The sequence below is a fragment of the Topomyia yanbarensis genome, chromosome 2 (assembly GCF_030247195.1).
Source record: "Topomyia yanbarensis strain Yona2022 chromosome 2, ASM3024719v1, whole genome shotgun sequence".
In the NCBI taxonomy this organism is placed as follows: domain Eukaryota; kingdom Metazoa; phylum Arthropoda; class Insecta; order Diptera; family Culicidae; genus Topomyia; species Topomyia yanbarensis.
Genome location: NC_080671.1, coordinates 256,457,223 through 256,475,753, shown reverse-complemented (window position 1 = coordinate 256,475,753; position 18,531 = coordinate 256,457,223). Strand labels below are relative to the sequence as shown.

Genomic DNA, 18,531 nt, shown 5'->3' with positions numbered 1-18,531 from the left:
AAGAGCAGATGGAATCAGTGTTCTTAGATATTAAAAGGGCTTTTGATTCAGTTTCTATCAAAATTCTTTCTGAGAAGCTGCACCACCATGGTCTTTCGCCAACTCTAAATAACTTTTTGCTATACTTGCTGTCCACATGCATTTTTCGCTGTACATGCATTTTTCGCATCACTAATTAGCTACATGGGTCTTCCCCAGGGCTCATGTCTAAGCCCCCTTCTCTATAACTTTTACGTGAATGACATTGACGAATGTCTTGTCAATTCCTGCACGCTAAGGCAGCAAGGAAGCGTGAACCAGCGCAACTACAGCTTCAATTAATGGGTCAAACTATTGCTCAGGTTTCAACTTTCAAATATTTAGGGGTCTGGTTCGACTCTAAAGGAACCTGGGGATGTCACATTAGGTATCTGAAACAGAAGTGCCAACAAAGGATCATATTTCTCCGTACAATATCCGGAACATAGCGGGGTGCCTACCCAGGAGACCTGATCAGGCTGTACCTAACAACGATATTGTCGGTGATGAAATACGGGAGTTTCTGTTTTCGCTCCGCTGCGAACAAACATTTCATCAAACTAGAGCGAATCCAATATTGCTGTTTGCGTATTGCCTTGGGTTGTATGCACTCGACACATACGATGAGTCTAGAAGTGCTATAGGGCGTCTTTCCGTTGAAAAAACGATTTTGGGATCTCTCATATCGATTGCTCATCCGATGTGATATCTTGAACCCGTTAGTAATTGCAAATTTCGAAAGGCTTGTTGAGCTCAATTCTCAAACCCGATTTATGTCCTTGTACTTCGATTACATGGCACAAAATATCAATCCTTCTTCATATTATCCCAACCGTGTCAATCTCCTCCATGCTTCTAATTCAACTGTGTTCTTCGACATATCCATGAAAGATGAGATTCGTGGAATCCCGGATCATATACGTCCACAAGTGATCCCAAGAATCTTTCATAGTAAATTTCGAGAAGTCGACTGCAACAAGATGTTTTACACTGACGGGTCAAGCCTCCACGGCTCCACTGGCTTCGGTATATTCAATCAAAACCTCGCCGCCTCATACAAACTCAATGATTCTGCTTCAGTTTACGTCGCAGAACTTGCTGCTATTCAGTATACCCTTAGAATCATTGATACTTTGCCCACCGATCATTACTTTATTGTCTCGGATAGCCTGAGCTCAAACGAGGTTTTCCGTTCAATGAAACCTAGAAAGCACATTCCATATTTTCTGGGGGAAATCTGGGAGCGCCTGCGTGCTTTGTCTGTAAGATCGTACAAGATTACCTTAGTTTGGGTTCCCTCACATTGCTCTATCCCAGGTAATGAAGAAGCGGACTCTTTAGCTAAGGCGGGCGCTTTAGAAGGTGACATCTACGAAAGACCAATCTGCTTCAATGAATTTTTCAATATCTCTCGTCAGAGGTCGCTAGAAAGTTGGCAGACATCTTAAAGCAATGGAGAGTTTGGACGGTGGCTACGTTCTATCATCCCGAAGGTATCAACGAAGCCTTGGTTCAGAGGAATGGATGTGGGTCGGGATTTCATTCGCGTGATATCTAGGCTCATGTCCAATCACTACACGCTAGACGCTCATCTCCGACGTATTGGGCTCGCGGATGATACCGCCTGTGCAACGGTTATCATGATATTGAACATATTGTCTGAGCATGCGACGAGTACTGTTCTCAACTATTCGATTCCCTTCGGGTCCGAGGAAGATCACCCAATGTCCCGGTTCGAGATGTACTGGCAAGCCGCGATCTCCTCTACATGTCCCTCATATACACGTTTCTAAAATCAATAACCAAATTTAACTGCCCCTATCATTTCTCTTATCATTCCCAGAAGTGCCTTCTTCCGCCTACCGTACCCTAACGATGGTCTGATGCGACTCCAAGACGACACAAAACATCTCTGTCGAATGACCCAACAAACACGAGAACTACAGCACAACATCACACGCGCAACGCGATGAGTTGCCGATCCGCATCTGAGCCGTGCTACGGAATCGTCTGGAGAAACCCCTGTCGGCTCGAGGAAGACAACCCGGCGTCCCAATACATGATGCATCCGTCCGAATCTGTAATCCTTGCTGTTGATTCCCGATGCCGGAAACTGAAAGTTTTTATCCCCCCCCCCCCCCTGCCATGTCAGCCTTGTCCACCCATTCACCCATGTCTCTGATACACAGATATAGGACTTCACCCCCTTCTTCTACTTGAATATCTTCCCAAAACTTAAGTGCCCCCAATCTTCTAGTTTTAGTTGATAACAATTTAATCTCGTAAGAAATGCCCACCAGTACCACTACTTGAAAATAGCCTTGACTAATCCCCCCTAATCTTAATAAAATTGAACCACTTCCCTAGTTAATAAGCTTGTAAAATGTTCAACTTAGTTAATAATTAATTGCCCCAACAATCTCCCTTCTAAAATCATAAAGAAAAATGGCACTTTTAAGCTAACGCAAACGTGCCTTACCAAATAAACAAATTGAATAAAAAAATGTTTACGTGTGATTAAAGTGTTTGAACATTAGAAAAATGCAGTTTTCTAGAGTGGTAGTGCTAACTTCACTGTAAAGTTAGCACTACTATGCCATTTTTTTTAAACGAGAGCTACATTTATTTTCTCTTCACAACTAATTTACGACAAATGTGTACGTGTGATTAAAGTACTTGAACTTTAGAAAAATGCAGTTTTCTATGGTGGTAGCGCTAACTTTACTGTAAAGTTAGCACTACTATACCAATTTTTTTTTAAAAACAAGTGCGACATTTATTTTCTCTCCACAACTAATTTACGACAAATGTTTACGTGTGATTAAAGTACTTGAACTTTGGTAAAATGCTGTTCTCTAGGGTGGTAGTGCTAACTTTACTGTAAAGTAAGCACTACAATACCAAATTTATTAAAAAAAAATGCGGCAAATTTTTGGATCTCACAACTAAATTACGACAATTAAGGGACAATTAATCCATGTGTCATACTTCACTTTTTCCAAAGTGGTAGTGCTAACTTTAGCCACATCAATATAATTAGCACGATTTTGAAAAAAAATCCTAGACCCTATAAGTTGGTGATGCAAATTTGTAAAACCAGCTATTTTTAATAAGAAAATTGAGTTTAAGAATGGTAAAAATTGTAAAGAAAAAATAAAATGAATAAATGGACGTCTGTGATCTGTGGTCTTATTTTTCAACTTATCCTCAGAATCCACGGATTATTTACTGTTAATCAGGTAATAACCAGTAACCCGCCATAATTTCTTTCTGAATTTTTGATACAGTTTGATTTGTCTTCATATTTTACCAATCTGGTTGGAAATACATCAAACATTACGAAGACTGATGTTTCTAACGGGCGGTAGCTAGTATATTTTTAAAAGTTTTTATTGCGAAATAAATGTAAATATGTTCTAAACAAAGTGAAAGAACGGTTCCTATTAATGTAACATTCATTAATAGCCTCAAACTCTGGGCCTTATAAAGGGTTAAGAGTGCGGACACACGGAAAATTCACATTTTTGCCTTTTTCCTATTCTTTTTTTTTTTTTACAATTGAGAAGACCTTTATGTCCTAGCCCAGTACACGTGCTAACGGTAGGGTCCAATCTACCACACTGGGTGCACTGGGGGCGTGTCGGACTCGAATGGTGACCAGCCATTAATACCGACTAAACTCCATTGGGCTCCGCCATCATTCCTCCCAGGAACTACCTCTCGGTATTACTTCTGGGGGGATGGCTGTACTAAATGTACTCATTCACTCTCACTCACGCGTTCATACATCCTGTATGAGGCTTACTTGGGTGCTCTCTCAATCGCACTTTGATTCACTCTCTAACACTCCCACATGAGGCTGACTTTTGTGCTCACCTTTTACGTTCCATGCGAGGCTGACTTGTGTGCTCACCTTACTCATTCCTTGCTAGGCTTACTTTTGTGCTCGCCCTACCCATACCATGTGAGGCTGACTTGGATGCTCACCCTATCACCTGATTCACTCTCAATCGTGCCACTCTATTGTACCTTTGTCACTCCCTCTGGCATCCCATGTGGGACATTTTTCTTAGGCCCCACTTCTGACATACCATGCGAGGCTGACTTTTGTGCTCACCTTTTTCATTCCTTGCTAGGCTGACTTTTGTGCTAGCCTCTACCAACCTGTGAGGCTGACTTTTATGCTCACCCTTAACATGCAGTGTGAGACTGACTTGGATGCTCACCCTTTCACTCCTCTGCCACGCCATGAGGCATCGATAGCTTAGTTCCAACATACTACGCTACGACCCTCCCGTCTTGGCATGAGGCAGTCCACTTATACGCCTATACACTCACTCTTCTGTCTTGCTTCGGGGTGGCTGGGTTTACCCCTTACGCGGTTGCCATTCGCTGTGCCAAACCTACCTCGGCATGAACAGACCATTCACTCCCTTTTTTGCGCTTGGCCTTTTTTGCTCCAGCTAACCAATCACTAGTTAGCCGCGCCCGCCGTCTGTTGCTCGGTTCGCCAGATTACCTGTAGCCTACTGGCAATCTGGATGGTAGCAGCCGAGACTGCGTTCCACTTCTCCACCGTTTGACACATCCGCTGAATAAGGGTATCCGGGGTTGTGTCCCAGCCACAGACGTCAAGCATTGCTCTTCTTTCGACGTCGAACCGATGACATACGAACAGTATGTGTTCGGCAGTTTCATCTACACCTGGGCAGTCCGGGCAGACTGGGACCTCCGCGTGCCCGAACCTGTGGAGGTACTGACGGAAACAGCCATGGCCTGACAGGAATTGTGTCAGGTGGAAGTGAACTTCCCCATGGGGTCTTCCCATCCAGCTCGATATGCTAAGTATCAGCCGGTGGGTCCACCTACCTTTCGAGGAGTTGTCCCACTCACGCTGCCATCTGGCGACCGAGGTCACCCTGGTGCGCTCGCGGGCTCCCCTATTTCCACGTAGCTCAAAGCACTCCTCATCTTCCCGAATGACCAGCCCGACTGGCATCATGCTCGCTATCACGCAGGATGCATCGTGTGATACCGTGCGGTAGGCAGATATCACTCTGAGGCACATCACGCGGTAGGTGCTCTCCAGTTTCTGTAGGTAACTGGTTACCCTCAGTGCTCTTGACCATGACGGGCCGCCGTACCTGAGGATAGATACGGCAACGCCTGCCAGTAACCTACGTCTACTGGCGCACACCTTTGAGCTGTTGGACATCATTCTCGATAGTGCCGCAACAGCAGTCGACGCTCTCTTGCACGTATAGTCGACATGACTGCCGAAGGTCAGCTTGTCGTCTATAATGACTCCGAGAGACTTCAGACTTCGCTGTGAAGTGATCGCGACTTCTCCCACATGGATAACTGCATGTTGTGCCGACTTGCGGTTGTTGACGATAACTACCTCCGTCTTATGATGAGCGAGCTCCAGGCCTCTTGCGCTCATCCATTCCTCCACCGTGCTAATCGCGTGTTCTGCGGTTAGTTCTACCTCAGGAATTGACTCCCCGTAGACCTCCAAGGTTACGTCGTCGGCAAAGCCGACGATCTTGACCCCAGGAGGGAACTTCAGTCTCAGAACCCCGTCATACATGAGGTTCCATAGCACCGGGCCTAGGATCGAGCCCTGCGGGACTCCGGCGGTAATCGGAACCCTTTTCTGACCGGCATCGGTCTCGTATAGCAGTACGCGGTTTTGGAAGTAACTTTCCAGGATCCGGTACAGACCCACCGGTAGGCTAAGCCGGTGTAACGAGAGCGCGATGGCATCCCAGCTTGCGCTGTTGAATGCGTTCTTCACGTCAAGTGTCACTAACGCACAGTATCGAATACCTCGCCTTTTTCGTTGGATCGCTATCTCGGCAGTATTTATCACTGAGTTGAGAGCGTCCACTGTGGACTTACCCTTCCGAAAGCCAAACTGGTTGCTTGACAGACCGTCCGTACCTTCCGCGTACGGGGTGAGCCTGTTGAGGATGATCCTCTCAAGCAGTTTGCCAGTCGTGTCTATCAGACAGATTGGTCTGTACGCCGATGGGTCGCCTGGCGGCTTCCCGGGCTTCGGCAACAGCACCAGTTTCTGCCTTTTCCATCTATCGGGGAAACGGCACTCGTCAAGGCATCTCTGCATAGCTAGCCTGAACATGTTCGGGTTCGCTATGATCGCTGCCTTGAGAGCGTTGTTTGGAACTCCATCCGGCCCTGGAGCTTTGTTCATTGCTAGGGATTTAGCCACTGCGAGTAGTTCTTCATTCGTCACTGGAGCCACCATTTCGACCGTGCCCGCACTGTCTCGTAGTGCAGGTGGCCAGGGGCTTGTGGCTCGAGACGGGAAGAGTACTTCGATAATCGTTGCCAACCGGTCCGGAGACCGTTCTGGGGGTGAGGAGCCCCCTTTGCTCTTGGCCATCACAATCCGATAGGCGTCACCCCACGGATTCGCGTTGGCACTCTCACACAGGTTGTCGAAACACGCTCTCTTGCTGCTCTTAACAGCCTTGTTAAGGGCCAATTTCGCAGCTCGAAACACTTCACGGCGGTTCTCTCTTGCATCCTCGGTGCGAGCTCTTTGCATCCTACGTCTAGCTCTGAGACAGGCTGACCGTAGAGCTGCAATCTCGGCACTCCACCAGTATACCGGGCATCTACCGTTTCTTGGCAGTGTTTTTCTCGGCATAGTGGCGTCGCACGCACGTGATAGAACAGCTACCAGCGCATCCCCGCTTAGACTGTCGGTGTTGGCCTCCAGTCCCAGGGCCGCGGTGAAAGCTTCGCTGTCGAAGTGATTGGACTTCCACCCGCGTACCTGGCAGGGATCTCCCGCCCTCGGATGCTGCACACCATAGTTGATCTTAAAGCGGATTTCCAAATGATCGCTATGGGTGTAGCCTTCGTCTACCCTCCATTCCATGCCTGGAGCCAGACTCGGGCTGGCAAAGGCCAAATCAATCCACGCCTCCACTCCGTTTCTACGGAATGTACTAGCGGAGCCATCATTAGCTAGCACAGTATCGAGTTTCGCAAGCGCTTCCATTAGCGCTTGACCCCTGCTATTTGTACAGCGGCTGCCCCACTCCACTGCCCAAGCGTTAAAGTCTCCCGCTATTACTACCGGTTTCCGGCCCACGAGGTCCGACGAGAGCCTGTCGATCATCTGGTAGAACTGTTCTATTGGCCACCTTGGTGGGGCGTAGCAGCTGCAATAGAACACACCATTGATCTTGGCAATCACCACACCCTCGGCGGAGGGGTGTATTACCTCTTGAACCGGGAACCGTCCCGTTGTACAGATTGCCACCATTCCAGACCCGTCCGACACCAAATTGCCGTTGCCGGCAGGGATGCTGTACGGGTCTGATAAGAGGGCGACATCTGTCCTCGACTCCGAGACCGACTGCCACAGCAGCTGTTGGGCTGCTGCACAATGGTTAAGATTTAGCTGTGTGACTCTCACGGCTTCTTCTTATTTAACTCACCGAAGGGACACGAAGGTCCGCCCATAGCATGTTTATGGGCTTGCTTCTTAGCGGTGCATATAAGGCACTTATATGCCTTAGTGCACCCCCGCTCTTTATGTCCCTCCTCGCCGCAGCGGCGACATAGCTTGCTCCTATCTATGCCTTTGCATTCGTACGCTTTGTGGCCGGTTTCAAGGCACCGATAGCACCTATCCACTGAAGGCGGCTGGGGTATACTAATAGGGCATACCGACCAGCCGATCTTCAGCTTCCCTTTCTCGGTTACCTTTTTGGCATCCGCCTTCAGTAGCCTGAGGTAGGTTACTTGGGTGCCAGAGGGTCCGTCTCTCAATCGCACAGAGGCCCGCTCGATTGTGACGTCGCATTGCTCCTTGACGGCTGCGACGACGTCTTCTGCGGTCGTGAACTCGTCCAAGTGCTTGCACTGGAGAGTTGTTTCCGCACCTAGCGACCTGATTTGGGCGCCCTCACCAAGGACCTCTTGGGCCAAGGCCTTGTATACTGCACTTGATTGTGCGCCTCCCTTCAGCACCAGGAGCATCTCTCCCGTGTTGGTGCGTCTTACGCTACGCACATCCTGCCCAAGGGCCGAGAGGCTTTCGGCCGCCTTCATCGATTTAAGGACATCGGCGTATTTGTCCTTGTCGGTGACTTTCTCCTATAGAAATGTAAATATGTATAGCACTACCTTGCGGCATTACTTCGGGGAGGGGTTTTTATGTGCATAGTACCCACTTTAATTCAACTTCTTACTAGTTCGTTTCTTCAGCAGGGTTACAGCACCACTCCTCGACACACCACCATCCACACAGACTGGCAATTCCTGTATGGCAGTCGGAAAGCTGGCTGTGAGTCGAAACTTAGTGCTCCTCCCCTACGAAAACAATCTGGGCGGCAAACTTCAGACTGTCTAATTCACCGAGTCCTTCGGCTCACTTGTATGTGTGTGTGTGTTTATGTATATATGTGACCAAAAATACGCACATTGGTTACTCGGAGATGGCTGAACCGATTTCATCAAACTTAGTCTCAAATTAAAGGTACAACGTTTCCATAGGCTGCTATTGAATTTCATCAAATTCCGAGTTCCGGTTCCGTAGTTACGGGTTTAAGAGTGCGGACACACAGCAAATTCACATTTTTGCCTTTCTCCTATAGAAAGCTTATGCAATCACTCTGAACATCGTCAATTTAATCCCGGAGGGTCGTCTGTCTCATACCATTCGATTCAGTTCGTGGAATTCGTCAAATTTCTGTATGTGCGTATGTATGTATGTGTATGTGTGTGTGAACAAAAATATGCACATCGGTTACTCGGAGATGGCTGATTTCATCAAACTTATTCTCAAATGAAAGGTACAACATTCCCATAGGCTGCTATTGAATTTCATTAAGTTCTGAGTTCCGGTTCCGGAGTTTTTCAGAGTGCGGACACACAGCAGCAGCTGCTGAGCAGGTGCGCAGTGGTTAAGACTCAGCTGTGTGACGTATGCCATTGCTTCCTCTTTCCGGCCTCCCCGAAGGGACACACAGGTCCGCCCATAACATGGTTGCGGCCCTGCTTCTTACTAGCGCAGATAGGACACTTGGGTGCCCTCTCGCATTTCAGCGCTTTGTGTCCTTCCTCGCCGCAGCGACGACACAACTTGCTCCTGTCTGGGCCCTTGCAGTCGTATGACTTGTGGCCTGGCTCCAGACATTTAAAACACCGGTCCACTGAAGGCGGCTGGGGTATGCTAACAGGGCATACTGACCATCCGAACTTCAACTTCCCTTTATCGATCACTTTTTTGGCTTCCGCGACCGGTAGCTTGAAGTAAGCTACCTGCGTTGGTTTTCACCAGCAGGGCCTCTCCTCTGTCTCTCGCCTTCTTTTTCTTCGCGGGTCGAGGTGCGACTTCCGCTTTCTACTTACCACCTGCCATTCACCATCTTCTGCCGATGGCGCTGGCTGGCTGGTGCCAGGTTGCTCCACGTTTTGCGCCCGATTGGCGACTTTCGCCTTTTGAGGCTGAGAAGTCGCCTTCTCGGGTCGCCGCCCTGCGAGATCCTTCGCACCCGGATCCACGCCTTCCAAACGACGTTTGGTCTTATTGGTTGCATGTCGTTTGGCGTTGCCCCGCGCGCCTGCACTAGGCATAGGCCGCTTCGCAGTCTAGCCCTCCATCAAGCGTTTTGTGGCCGATAAAGCTAAATCTATCGCCTCCTGCGCCATCGTCGCTCCACCGTGGAAGGAGAAGGCCTCGGTTTGGATACCTCTATCGGCCTTCTCTCTTCCCGGCAACCTCTCCATGTAGGCTACTTGTTCTTGTCTTGCGACTCGAACAGCCTGGCGGAGCACCAGCAGGTTCTGTTTAAGCTCCTAGCTGATATTGTTCTTCCCGCTTGTGAACTCGATAATACTATCCAAGAGTGCTGGTAGTATTATCTCCTACCATACTCATTGCTCCCTCGGTGCTGTTGTTTACAGCCACCGTCGCTCCATTGTCAGCCTCTGGCGGGGGAGATTTCGCCAGATGATGAGCAGCCAACACTGAAGCGGACAAAACTTTTGAAAAGTTAGAGCACGAGGTTACTTGGAAGAGGAACCGTATCCACAAGAGGGACTGCCAGCCACGAGGCGTCACAGCGATCAACGAGATATGATCGTTAACTACCGGTGAGTCTGCATATTATCTCTTCCCTCTTACAATAACATATTTATATTTGTGGGATTTCGCCTTTTGATTTGGGCATATAGCCATATAGCTACATATACATATATTTGTTACAATGGCGCCCAACATAAAATCCCACATGTTTATTTGAGCCAATTGGTAGATTAGTGTAACATTAAAATTTTGTGGTAGTAATTAAGTTTATTTGGTTTGTGATCCATTAAGAAACTTTTAGGATGGACATCACCCATCTAAATGACGAAGAGATCAACTACGAGTTGGCCTTACGTCACATGGTTAATCTAGGTTCTATGACTCATAGAGTCAAAGTTCAAAAGTTGAGGGCCGCAGTTCAAGATGACCGGATCCGAAACATTTTTCACAACAGTTCGGATCACGTTATGAGTCCAACTGTTAATATAGAATCCTGTCAGGTAGCGATTTATGAGCTTCAGAAAGCTGTCGGACCTGCTCTTAAGAGTACAGACAAGCAAAATGTAAGTCAATTACGGTCGCGACTCGTACGTTATAGGAACAGGTTGGCATGTCTCAAGCCACCGGGTTTCCTAGCAGACGCACACAGATCGCTCGACGCGCTTGTCAGAGTGTTAATCAGTGACGTGAACAGTGCTTTAACCAATCCAGTGAGTGTGGCAGGCTATGGAAGTGCAGGAGGGGCAGTGCCAAAAACCAATCGGCAGCTGCTAGCAGACGAGAACGTTCCAACGCAAGACGATTATGGCGCCAGGGCGACTGGACCGGACGCGTCGAGAGAACATAGCAGAAGAAGCAGTCAACATACACCGCTTCCGGCATCCAGTTCGTTACTATCTGCGAGCCGAAGGCAAGGTGCGCTCGAATTGGAATTCTCCGGCAGACGCTTCAACAGCAATCACGTACGGGATACGACAGAATCACATTACACGCCTCCACCACTTGACATTCCACCGATTCCCAGGAGTTTTCACAATCACGAGCGGTGGGACAATTCACGCTTCGAGGATCAACAAGAAGAGGAGAGAGCCGGCTGGAATTCGATCGAAAATCAACGCAGATCGGCACGAAACGACCGAGCAGGAGCAGCGAGCGGCACGAGAGGAATCAGGAACGTATGCGAAGAGTACGACCAGTTGCGCGATGATTTACTGCATCATCTACTGCGGCGAGACACCAGACCGGCGAGCGATCGGGGCAACGATAGGCGCACAACAAAAGCAGTACAGTGGCCATTCAAGTTTCGGGGAGAGAAAGACACAACGTCGCTGAACATATTCTTGGACCGAGTTGAAACATTCGCTAGATCGGAAGGGATGAACGACGACACCTTATTGGCATCGTTCAAACATCTGTTAAAGGAAAATTCGTTGGATTGGTACGCACGAACCATGGCGCAGCACACATTAATTTCCTGGGAGGCGTTCAAACGGGAGATACGGAAGGAATTCCTGCCCAGCGGATATGCACAGATTTAGCGCCTTGAGGCTTGCTTCCGATTCCAAGGACCCAACGAGGCATTTTCGTAATATTATCGGGATATCGCAGCACTATTTCGGTTTGCTACGCCACCGATGTGTGAGGAAGAGAAGTTCTTCATCGTAAAGAAAAACATGAACGCCGATTATGCAGCAATCGTGACCGCAGCCAGACCACACACTATACAGGAAATGGTAGAGATCTGCACCAGCTACGATGAAACGAGGATGCTTCTGAACAGGCAACGCAGGGTTCCAATTCCGCACAGTGCACTTTTAGAGCCTAGCTTCGCAACACCCACCGTTGCACCAAGACCAGCACCGGCAATGCAGAATCAACCACGGTTCGGGAGGGTACACACAGTAGAGCTGGAGGAAAACTCGGCAGGCAGATTGGTCGACGGGTAAAATTCCTCGCTCAATGAAGAAGGAACACACTCGCAACATGATGACGGGTACTGGCAGCTGAAGATAGACCAACTTACGGAGCAAGTCAGCGCGCTGAAGATGCAGTTGACGACGAGGAACGCTTGATCAACATTTACGTCAGCACATAATTTGGAGAAGGCGAACGTCGCACAGCAGCACAGACAATACGCGCCACAACCACTCACGCAGCAGACACAGCGCCAGTACAGCAACCAGATACAGAGAGAGCAACCTCCGCCTGCGCAGCACCACTCTCGGGAGTTGCAAGCTCCGCAGAACTCAGTACGAGGAGAGCAAGACAGAGCTGGGGAACACAGACTAGATCCGATAGACCAGAGTCGTACGGGGATGATCTGCTGGAACTGCGATGAGGAAGGACATCGTTTCATGGACTGTGCAAAACCACTGGCAATTCTCTTCTGCTATCGGGATACTCTCTACGCAGCTGCATCACGTGTCGGATAGATGCGGGAAACGCCACCGCGGGGAATCTGCAATAGAGGGTAAGGAATCTCCGTAACCAATAGAAAACCTCCGATACCACCGAACTAGGATTACTAAATACAATCATCATTAATCCCGGACTAGACAATCGCCCACATGCAATCATTAGCATACTGGCAACAATGTAGAGATCGTCGAACAGCTAAGTCTGCGCAAAGGAAACGTGATTGGAGGCATCAAAACAGCGGACGGCACGCAACACAAAATTTCACACTTCGTTCGAGTGCCGATAGTTTTTAACAACCGGAACGAGACCATCCCACTGCTGCTGGTTCCGACAATTCCGGATTGCCTGATCCTGGGCATGAACTTTTGGGACAAGTTCGGAGTCAAAGCAACATGCTGCAGTGTGGAAACGGAGCTGGAGGAGACGGAGCTGGAGGAGACGGAGCTGAACGAGGATGAGCCGATGAAAGTTCTGAACGCAGCACAACAACAGGAAACGCTGGCGAAGTTCCCAACAGCGGAAGGAAGGCTGGGCAGGACAACATTATATGAGCACCGGATAGACGTGGGAGACGCACCACCACGCAAGCAGCGACACTATCCAATGTCTCCGTATGTGCTAGAAGAAGTGAACCGCGAGATCGACAGGATGCTCGCTCTGGATGTTATAGAAGAAGCTCTATTTTCTCTGTGGAACAACACACTGCGGTTAAGAAGAAAACTGGGAAATACCGGGTCTGTCTGGACGCCAGCCACTTAAACTCGCTGATGGTGAATGAAGGATACCCTATTCCGCAAATCTCGTCGATCATCAATAATCTCGGTGGTTGTGAGTACATTTCGTCAATCATCTAGGCCGTTGACAGCATTTACGGTTCCATCACGAGGACACTTACAGTTCAAAGTAGTTCCCTTCGGACTTTGTACAGCGAGTCAAGCTCTCGCGCGACTGATGACACACTTGTTCGTAGGCATGGAACCATACGTATTTCACTACCTGGACGACATCGTAATCTGCTCCAAATTTCGATGAACACATCAAGCTTATGGAAGAAGTAGCGAGGCGTCTACGAAGAGCAAACTTGACGACATCGCCAGAGAAATCCAAAATCTGTCGTCGAGAAATCAGATATCTGGGGTACATTTTGAATGAGAGCGGATGGAAAGTCGACGAAGAAAAGATCGAGAGCATCGTGAAATTCCCAGCTCCAACGAACCGGAAGGAGGTGCAACGGTTTCTCGGCATGTGCAATTGGTACCGACGTTTTATAGCAGATTTTTCTCGACTGGCAGTACCAATAACGGAACTGACGAAGACAAAGAATAAGTTTCGATGGAGTACGCAAGCAGACGAAGCATTCCTAAAGCTCAAAGCAGCGTTGGTATCAGCCCCGTGTAACAAATGCCTGACTATACAATGCCATTTGCTATTGCATGCGATGCCAGCGATGTTGCGATTGGAGCCGTACTGACGCAGGAGACTGACGGAACACCCGATTTGCTACTTTTCACAAAAGCTGTCGTCTTCGGAACGGAAGTATTCGGTAACGGAACGGGAAGTTTACAGTTTTTTGCGACCACGCCGCACTCAGCTATCTGCGATCGATGAAGAATCCGACAACCCTTGGTTGTTACGTTTAAACGTTTTCGACTTCGAGATCAAGTACCGAAAGGGAAGCATCAACGTAGTGCCGGACGCACTATCACGAATAGTGGCATCGGTGACCTTCGAGGGTGCGAACTCCACTGATTCATGGTACATGCAGCTAAAGGATAAAGTGCAGAAGGAAGGCGATCGCTTCCCGGACTTCAGGTTAGCGAACAACGAGCTGTACAAGAACTGTCTAAGCAAGGACGAAGATGGAAATGCGATCCACTTGTGGAAAAAGGTGGTACCATTCGAAGAACGACGCGGGTTAATAGGCAAGTTCCATGACTCACCTACAACAGCACACTTGGGTTTCCACAGAACTTTTCAGAAACTTCAAGCCCATTTTCACTGACCGAAGATGCGGGACGAGGTAAGCAACTACGTCAAGAGCTGCCAAACCTGCAAGATAAGCAAAGCACCAAACTCAAGGATGATACCACAGATGGGAAACTTGAAGCCGGCCAAAATGCCCTGGGAGTTAATATCAATGGACTTCGTTGGTCCGTTCACACGCTCGAAGCAGGGAAACACAGTCATGCTAGTAGTCGTAGATTGAATCACAAAATACGTCGTCGCACATCCAATGAAAAGCGCGGACGCTGCAAAGATGGTTCAGTTTCTGGAGCAGGAAGTCTTGAAGTTTTCACGTCCCAGAATAGTTTTATCGGACAATCGAAAACAGTTCGAGTCGACGGTGTTTAAGTCAATGCTAGCTCAGTACAACATCGTGCATATGAAGACGGCTTACTACTGCCCAATGGTAAACAATGCAGAGCGGGTCAACAGAGTACTAATCACCTGCATTCGAGCATTGCTAGAAGGAGATCATCGAGAGTGGGATTCACAGCTTCCAGCAATCACGGCGGCCATCAACGGTGCGAAACACGATGCGACCGGAGTAAGTCCGTATTTCGCCAACTTTGGAAGGGACCTAATACTTCACACAGATCTCTACGTGCAACAAAGTCTCAAAACCCCAGACGACCCCAAGGTAGCACAGGACATGCGACTGTCAACGATTCGGCGGGTACAGAAATTCGTACTGCGACGCATCAGGAACAATCACGAAAAGGCGAAGCAGAGATACAATCTTCGAACACGAACAGTAGCATTCAAACCGGGAGATTTGGTATGGCGTAGAACTTTTGGACTGTCGTCGAAAGTAAACCACGTGAACCGCAAACTTGACCCCAAGTTCGTTCCAGCGATAGTCAAAGACGTCCTGGGCGTCAACCTGTACACTCTAGAAGACGTAGGCACAGGAAAGAGAGGCAGGTATCACGCAAAGGACATTAAGGCGGATTAGAGAAAATTTACTCAGCTATGTCGGCAGGCTCCAACCTGCTAACCACGAGCATCATGCTCCAAAAATACCGTTAGCCGATCGGGACAAATCGTGCCCTGTCATGGTGGGGCGAGCAATAATTTTTCAAACTACCTCCCCATCATGACACACCAGTCAGCGTCATTTGGATTCGAAGAGCTGTCTAGGAAGGCCCATGACAACTCGCAGTCGCAGCAAGGAGCTGTCATGACGTGAGGGACGGGACAGGTCTTCCACCAACGAAGACAGAAGCCTTCAGCAGGCAAGCCGTTAGCGAATCGGAAGAAAACGCACGTCGGAAGCAAAAGCCTTCAGCAGGCACGCCGTTAGCCAATCGGGAGAAAACGCACATCGGAAGCAGAAGCCTTCAGCAGGCAAGCAGTTAGCGAATCGGGAGAAAACGCACGTCGGAAGCAGAAGCCTTCAGCGGGCACGCCTTTGGCGATTCGAGAGAAAACGCATGTCGAGAAAGCAGAAGCCTAAAACAGGCGCGCCATTTCGGAACAACAGAAGCCAGCCAGCGACCGCGCGAGCACAATAGGAAGGAAAGCAGGTAACCACAAACTAGAGACGGAACTTTCGGAGAGAGCCTCGGGAAACCTTGAGCCGTTGCACAGGGGTGCAGGTCGACGAAGGCGGACCCCTCGGGACTCCTCAGACATAGCGGAAGTCAATCTCAAAGGTAAGCTGCTTCATGGTGACACATCAAACCAAGGCAGACTTCAGAGCAAACCAGGACAACACAGTCGCGATCCGTAAATCGGATCCATCAAACAGTTGTAGTGGGGGTCCATATGAAATCAACCAAAAGAAACGCGATTCTGGGCGCGGTAAAACCCTAGCACTGGACTCATGTAGATTTAGGGGACTAAATACATCTTTTCTTACGCAGCTGTCAGTCTTAACAAACCAAATAATCTACCACATTATAAATCCTTAGTTTCAGTATTAGTCTTAAGTAATAATTCTAACCTATTTAGCCCTAATAATAGGTTAAGAGTTTATTGAATGTTTTGCCGTTGCAAACGATGGTTTCGAGTTTGTGACAAGGACTTACCCGGAGACTTATAGCCAAACTTTGGTTGGCGGATTCGCAATGCTTAGCCATTGCCGATTCATGAGAAATTTTTCTATAACGGCAATGTTGTGTTACAGTAAAATGTGTAATTTAAATGTTAAAAGGGGGGAATAAGAGATTAGTGTGTACTGCAAGAGGCATTTGACAGCCCGCTTGAAAACAAAAGATCGCTGGACAATTTGCTTGAAAACAAATCCTCGGAAGAACGGGTGACAAAATAAAAATAGGTAGTCGGATAAAAGGGTTGACCGGGAGCGGTTATTTTTCTCCCCGGCAGGGAGTGGAAAAATAAATGGATAAACGTGCGCGAAAGGAGTCCGGAAAAAGTCCTTCAGACTATTAACGGTTGAACTCGTGTGAAATTATCCCATCGAATAGGGAGCCGAAGCAGTGCCTTTTCCGTTCCATCCGAATGTGAAAATCATCATTTGGTGGGCATTTGTGGGACATATTTGCCGTTGATTATTGTGGCGATCACGTGCAGGTGAAAAGTTCAACCTCAACGGGCAAACGTTACGGCGTGCAGTTTGCCAGAAAGGTGATTTTTTGGAGTAAAGATCCGCGTGAGTCTGGAAAATCGTCATTCCGTGGGCCATTGTGTGCTTTTTTTTACCGGTCATCATTGCGGCGATCACGTGCAGGTGCAAAGTTTAATCTCAAAAGGCGACCGCGCGGCGTGCTGTTTGCCAGAAAGGTGATTTTTTGGAGTGAAGATCCGCGAAGTTTACCAAACGCAAAGTACGCTTTCTGCTCGACTGGTTCTGGTCTGGTTTCTTCGACTTCCTCTGGTGGAACAGTGCGGAATGTAAGGTGAATGAGGGAACTTCCCCGTCAAACCAACGGCAGGAATTTTGCTCAGCACCAAAAGCAAATCTTAGAGTGAGCAACCGGAGCAGCAAAAGTTATCACCGGCTCGTGCTGGTGAACGGCTATCACCGGTGTCCCTATCTTCAGTGAACGAGGAGGCCTGTTTGAAATCTGAGAACACTTCGGATGATGAGCAGCCAACACTGAAGCGGACAAAACTTTTGGAAAGCTAGAGCACGAGGTTACTTGGAAGAGGAACCATATCCATAAGTGGGACTGCCAGCCACGAGACGTCACAGCGATCGACTTGGTCCCAAGATGACCCACGAGATATAATCGTTAACTACCGGTGAGTCTGCACATTATCTCTTCCCTCTTACAATAACATATTTATATTTGTGGGATTTCGCCTTTTGATTTGGGCATATAGCCATATAGCTACATATACATATATTTGTTACACTTGGTAAGAGACGCTTACTGTGGGGGGTGCCCAGGTACCCCACAGGCTCCGTTAACGATCGGGCATCTTTTTCACCCCCCCCCCCGATCATTCATCCCTCGGCACGGGTCGCTTCACGCCTTGGAATTGGGGTTATCCCGTTTGGTGGCCCATTTTACCGGAACGGCAGATCCGTAGCGCTATTGTATGCCGGCCACTACACGGCCCCCCTTAACTGTCAGCATACGACCATAGACCCAACGAGTTGGCTACCCGAACTTTCCTATGGCTACTCGTATCCCAGTCGGCTCCGCGGGGAGATAGAGATAGGAGTTCCTGGGCAAGAGGCTAAGGACCACTGTGGCTAACCACCGGATCTATATTGCGCATTGCCCAGGCATTTACCAGCCACATTGTGTGTGCGTATGTATGTGTGTGTATGTATGAATGAGACCAAAAATATGCACATCGGTTACTCGGAGATGGCTGAACCGATTTCATCGAACTTAGTCTCAAATTAAAGGTACAACGTTTCCATAGGCTGCTATTGAATTTTATCAAATTCCGAGTTCCGGTTCCGTAGTTACGGGTTTAAGACTGCGGACACACACCAAATTCACATTTTTGCCTTTCTTTTATAGAAAGGTTATGCAATCACTCTGAACATCGTGAACTTAATCCCGGCCCGGAGGACCGCCTGGACTGTGCGGACACACAGCAAATTCACA

The 18,531-nt window shown here is 48.5% G+C and overlaps 1 protein-coding gene across 1 annotated transcript in view; it reads right to left on the bottom strand.

The window, feature by feature from the left end:
- The window catches only part of LOC131680263 (liprin-alpha-1-like), a 516,532-nt gene that overhangs the window by 330,256 nt on the left and 167,745 nt on the right, over nucleotides 1-18,531 (bottom strand). The window lies entirely within an intron of this gene.